Below are 6,700 nucleotides of genomic sequence, written 5' to 3' on the forward strand. Positions count from 1 at the left end.
CCTGGATGGAGTCGATGTGCAGGAAGATCTGACTTATACTGAGCATCCGGTGAAGATTCTGGAGACATCAGAGAGGGTTACTCGGAACAAGCGCATCAAGATGTGCAGAGTTCAGTGGAGTCATTACAGTGAAGCTGAGGCTACATGGGAGCGAGAAGATGAGTTGAAGAAGACATATCCAGATCTTTTTGCTAGCCAGCCCAGCTAAATCTCAGGGACGAGATTTCTTTAAGGGGGTAGGGTATGTAACACCCTAATTTAAATTTCAGCATTTATTAATAAATTTAATTGGCTTAATTTAATTTTCTAAGGTTTATTGTGTTTAGCCTTGCATTTAATTTATTTTTGTTTCACAAAGTAACTAAAATTTGACTAAGTTTAAAAATTTTGTTGTTGCATTCATGCTGGTGCATAGTTTTAATTATTTTGAGTGTGGTTTGAATTCAAATTTTGATTTGAATTCAAACTTTGTTTGAAGTAGAAATAGAAAAGAGGAAGGAAAATAGAAAACCTAACCCGGACCCAAACCCACCTCAGCCCAGAAGGGAAAGGAAGAGAACCCAGCCCAAAACCCAACAACTGGGCCCAACCCAACCCCTTCTCCTTTTCTCGCGCCCGGGCCGACCCAGCCTTTCCTCCTAGCCCAGCTCCTTTTCCTCCCCCGAGCCCACTCGCGAGCAGCCCCCCTCCTCCCCTTCAGCTCCGCTCGGCCTCCCATCCCACACAGCGGCCCGACATGGGCTTCAGCCCACGCCCCCGCCTTCACCCGCTCAGCAACGGCCTGCACGCGCCCCGCCCCTGCCACCTGGGCCCGCACGTCAGCCAGCCTTCGCTCACCGACCGCGCTCGCCGTCCCGCCACTGACCGAGCGGCCCCACCCGTCAGCGCCTCCTCTCCCTTTCCTTACCGGCTCCGCAGCGGCCGCCCGAGATCACCGGCGAGGTCACCGGGATCCTTATCCCGCTGCGCCCCGCCGCAATCTCCGCCCGGCCCCTTTAAACGTCCAAGCCGCACCCCCTGGAAACCCTATCCACCCCTCGGCCGCCGCAACCCTAGCTCCGTCACGCCGCGCAGCTCCGCCGAGCAGAGCAGAGCACCGCGCCGCCGCGGCCACACCCCTCCACCGCACCCCGAGCCTCCACGACCCCCGACATAGCTTCGCCTGTGCCCCAGGAGTTTCCCCAGGCCCGCACTCGCGACCCTGACCCGTGAAGCCGTTGGATTTGTGCCGGACGCCGCCGGAGGTGAGCCGGTCCGCCGCCGCAATTCCACGCCCCTGGTTCCGCCCCGTGGCCACTGACCCCCGTGGCTTCCTCGCAGGGACCTCGCACACCGATCTGCAGGGCAAGGAAGGCCGAAGTCGCACACCTGCGACCCGTCCGCGACCACCACGCCACCGCCGCCGCCGGACCTCGACGTCGATCCCGCTCCGCTATAGCTCCGGTTTGATTCGAGCCTTGGTGAGCCCCCAGAGCCTCCCTTGTTGCTTGCGCTAGAAATCTCGGCCTGTAGGACGCTCTAGCGCCTAGGACGCCGCACGCCGGCGATGCGCCACCGCGCAGCCCGCCCCTCGCCGTGGCAAGCCCCGCCCAAGCCCGGCCGAGCCCCGCTCTTGCCTCTAGTGGCTTGCGCATGCCGCGTAGAGGCCAACCGACCCAAACCCAGGTCGAAACGACCCCCGGAGCGCCGGATTGGGCATCTCCGGCGAGCTCCCGAGCTCCGCCGCCGCGGGAAAGGTTTCCTCGGCGAGCTCTGCCACCACCCTCTCGAGGATCGGATCTGGGCCGTCAGATCGGAGGTGAACGGCCCTGATTAGATCCGGATCCCATCAAACCCAAGCCCTCCGATCCAGATCCAAGCGCCCAGATTCAAAGATACCCCTTCGGCCTGGAAAACTTTATAAAGAGCCCCTGAGTTTTACTGAATTTAACCTGCAGTCCAGCTGAGTTCAAAAATATTTGCAGGTAAGCCCAAAACTTCGCACAAACCCCCCTGAGCTTTCCAGAATTCAAACCCGCCATCCAGGGCCGTTGGTTTTGCACGTTAGCCCTTAGATTTAATAGTTAATTACATTTTAGTCCTCAGTTTTTGTAGAAAACCCCCTGAAACTCCAATTTTTCTTACAAATAAGCCCCTAGAAATTGTTTTTAGCCTAGAGTATGTGTTTTAGCTCCGTTTTAAACGTTCTTTTTACCCACGCGATTGTTGTAATGCGTAGAATAGTTCTAGAGTAGTTTTGTGCGCTGTTTTCATGTATTGTTGTACTGTTTCTTAGTTTTTGTTAGTGTTTGCTTGTATGCTTATTATTGTGCATTGTTTTGGCCATGTGTTCGTGAGTAGACGTTGATCCATCTGAGGAGCCCCAGTACCAGTACCCGGAACAGCCGTCTTCGGAGCAGTTTGAGTAGCAGCCAGAGCAGTACGAGGAAGGCAAGTGTAACATGAACAACCTATCACTTTTAAATACAATTTCATACTGCATTTTAATACTGTATGCCTATAAGGATTTCCTAGCCACTTTTCCTTTATATATACCTTTGGGTTGCATTTTTGGTTAGTTGTGCTAGGTTGCTGCGCTATAACACATAATGATCCTTTTTAATTAATTTGATTAATGGTTTATGCAACTTAATTCTGAGAGTGACCCTCTATGTGGCTTGAGTGGTTCACGTCTCGTTAAAATTGGTTTGTTAGAAACATGGTTTAGGGGGCCGGCATGGTGCTTACTGCTGGGTTGGCCACTCTCCATAAGGACCGGTTCATAGAGCGACAACCTGGGACAACAGCGCTACCACAAGACTGGAATGGGACGGTCTTGGCTTACTAATTAGGTCATTTTGGTTCGGGAGTAACTTACCTGCGGGGCAAGAGGGGAGTCGAGCTTCAATGGTGGTCAGGCTACGAGGCTGGTCTGTGTGTCTTGTACCCCCTCGAGGTGGGCACCATCGTTGCACTGACTGAATCCTTAGCGGTTACACCTTACCAACGTGTCCTTTGTAACGGCCTCGTAGTGAGTTTGCTAGTCATCTCACCTAAGGAAGTGTGATGAACAACTGGCGTAGCTCACGACTTGTGGGTAAAGATGTGCAACCTCTGCAGAGTGTAAAACTGGTATACTAGCCGTGCTCACGGTTATGAGCGGCCCAGATCCTCCTTTTGATTAGTGGGGTTATCTTCCTTTGACGAGGCAGGTTTCCCCGGGTGGCTTGGTTTTGGTTTTGGTTCTCAGTAGTTTCCTAATTAATTCTGATTAATTACTATGTAACTGGGTTAATGGTAATTCATCAACCCGTAGTAAATAGTTTTAATAAAATTTTGCCAAGACTTAAAAGCTAATGTAGTCAGTCAGCCAACCTAGAGCCTCATAGTTTGTGTTATACTTGTTGAGTACAAGTTGTGTACTCACTCTTGCCTCTTCTCTACTTTTTCCTCTTGACTACGCTACTGCTGCTCAGTTCCTGCCGACGCGAGGGAGTTCGCTCAGCGCTACCAGGACTACGAGGGCTTCTAGGCGTTCGTCTCCCAGTCGACGTCCCTGTGGCGCCCTGCTCAGCTTCGGAGAGTTTTATTGTATTTGTACTTCGCTTCCGCTGTATCAGACATTTTGTCATTAATGTAATAAATAACATTCGTATTCGCTTTATTATATCTTTTTACGTGATATGTGCTATGATATACTGTTCATTCTGTTGTATATACGTGTGACTTGATCCTGGCACGTATATGATTGCTCGGTTTATGTCCTTTTATAAACCGGGTGTTACAGTTGCCGACTTGTGCTATTCCTTTCCCTGCTCCCTGACTCTGATTTGATTGTGTTTTGCAGGGGGTGAGCCGCAGGTGCCACCCCTCGAGGCCTCCAATCATGGAGGAACGCGAAGTCAACCGCCTGCATGCAGAGGCGGTGAAGAAGCGGAAATACGCAGCGGATGTGGCTGCCGACAGGAAGAGAAAGAGGAAAGAAAAGCATGACAAGGCATGCAAAATCACACACGCGGAGGGGAAGCCACGGCCCGCTACGCCCGAGTCCACGGATGAGGAGGAGGACACCTCGGATGCCGAGGTCAACCTCCCGGGTGATGACGAGGTAGCGACAGGCGCGGATTCTCCGCCGGTCTATCAAGGGGCTGGCGATGAGGACGCGCCAGTGACGCTGCGTGAGGCAAGGCCCACACCGGGGTTGTTGGTGGACCCGCCCCTCGCGGGGGCGGAGTGGAGGTCACCCACACCAGCGGCGGGACGAAGGTCGCCACGCCGGCGGCGGGCGGAAGATCGTCTACGCCCGTGACAGAGTGGAGGTCACCCCTGCCGGTGACGGGTGAGGGGATCCCCGCGCCCGCAATGTCGACGGGCGGCGACGGGGCCGCGGCGAGCTCGGAGACACCCGTGCAGACGGCCTCGAGGCTCCAGGCCGATCCGAGGACGACACCCTCGGATTAGTGGTCGAGGGGCGTCAGTGTGCCGCGGGCCCGAAGGAGTGACACGGGAAAACGCAGTATGAGCGCCTGGTCTGGGTAAGTGGTTTTGGTTTTATTCTTTGCATTCATTTAATCGATCCCCCAATCCTGCTAACCTCAGCCTTTCTTCCCCGATTTCCAGCTCCGGGGCCGTCGCCAAGGATGCAGCCCCACTCGCGCCAGCCAAAGCCCTCAAGACCGGGGCGTGCGCCATGCCGCACACGGCACCACAGACCCCGCCCATCATAGATTTTGTGGCGGAGGCCACGAAGCTGCGGGAGGCGATGACTTGAGGGGCCCAAGCATCCCAACAGGCTCGAGCGCCGGGGAATGGGGGCGATGCCGGCCAGAGTGGCGTTGAAGCAGCCGCTCAGGCTGACGCTGTGGGAAAGGCCGGCCGGGGCGGCGCAGATGACGCCGCCCGGCCGGATGTCGATGTCGAGGCCGGTCGGAGCGACGCGGATAGCGCTGCCCGGTCGGTCGCAGAAGAAGGAGCTGGTGGGGACGCGCAGGAGCGCCCCGCCAGCCAAACGGAGATGGAGACCCTCATCCCCGAGCCCCCGAGGGCTGGGGTCGAGGGCATCGTGGAGGTGGAGGAGTCGGCGCCCAGGGCGCCGGTGGCGGAGGAAACCCTTGTCTCGGTGCCTGCAGAGGCCCGGGATGAGGGTGTCGTTGCGGCAACGACGGCGCAGGCAGCGCCAGAAAGCATGGTGCCGGTGGTGCAGCTGCTGGATAGCAACGAGGAGTTCGGGGACTCGAGGGACATCGACCCCGCTGCTGCGCAAGCGCCGCCGACCGGATCACCGAGTTTACGTTGGCCTGCGAGGAGGTGCTCAACGCAGGGACGTCCGAGGGGCCCTATCACGGGGCAATCATCCAGTCCGGGGTCCCCCCAGAGTTTCTCCGCGATGAGCAGGAGGAGGAGGCCATCTGGCAGGCGCAGATCGAGGCCGGCTCTCAGATTCTGAACCACCTCGATCGCGCCCTGGAGCTCTATAGGACGACGGATTACCAGATCAGTCAGGTAAGCGGCTCCCTCCCGAGAATTGTTCGTATTTGGCCTTGATTTTGTGTGTTTTACCGACACCTTTCCACTTGCAGCGGCTGAGGGACATCTCGCGCAAAAAGAGCACCGAGATGACCCGGCTGTACTCCTAGGTGCGCTGGCTTTGGAAGCACAATGCTGGCTTGGTGCTCCAAAATATCGACGCCAACACCAAGATGACAGATCTGGGGGCACGTCAGCAGGCGTTAGAGGAGGAGCTGGCGCGGACCGCCGGCGAGCGTTACGTCCAGAGGGCCGCAGCGGAGCAGAAGGCTCAGGAAGCCGAGGCGCAAACCGCCAAGCTGCAGCGCACTAGGACGGCGCTCGAGCAGAAGGAAGCCGAGCTCCAGCGCAAGGAGGCCGAGCTCCAAGGCAAGGAGGTCGAGCTCCAGCGCGAGAAGGCGACTGTCGCCACGCTCACCGGGACCCTCGAGGAGAAGGGCAAAGCCCTCGAGGAAAAGGAGGTGGCCATCCAGAATGTGGAGGTCGCCCTCAAGGAGAAGGAGAACTCCTTGTCCTCGCTCGAGGAGGCTGCCCGAGTCCAGCAGGAGGAGGCGCAGAAGAATATCGCGGGTGTGTGCTCGAAATTTCGCTATTGTTGGATTCTAATTTTTTGCAGCTTATCTTGGTTCCTTTGATCAGAGCTGAGGCAGAGAGTGGCAGTCGAGACTACGGCGAAGGAGGCGGTCAACACCGTGCTCATGGTGGCGCAAGCGGAGTACACTGACCTGGAACGGACCGCTGTGAGCGTGTGCCAGGAGCTCGAGGGGCAGGGCGCCATGTCTGGTAGCTCGGTGATCAGCCATCTGCGAGCGCTAGGTGGCCGGATCGCCGAGCATGCCAAGAGCACCTTCCGCCTCGGTGTCCTGCGAGCCCTCGCCGTGGCCTCGATGCACTATATCATGGACCTCCAGAGGGTGTCGTCGGGGTACGTCGTTCCCAACGACGCCGATGCGGACGCCGCGTCGGCCATCATGGATGACGCTGACGCAGCTGCCGAGGAGTTCGCCACAATCCTGGCCGGGAAGCTCGAAGCTGACATCCCCCCCTAGCCGAATTCGAAGCTACTGAAGACGCGCAAAGGGGGGATGATAACCTGTAGGGAGACTAGGCCTCGGAGCCCATGTAATGAATTAGTACTTGTCGTGATTGTACTTGTGAATTAAGAAATTCGTTATCGTAAATAGACAGTGTGGCC

The sequence above is a fragment of the Panicum virgatum genome, chromosome 4N, assembly GCF_016808335.1.
Source record: "Panicum virgatum strain AP13 chromosome 4N, P.virgatum_v5, whole genome shotgun sequence".
Classification (NCBI taxonomy): Eukaryota; Viridiplantae; Streptophyta; class Magnoliopsida; order Poales; family Poaceae; genus Panicum; species Panicum virgatum.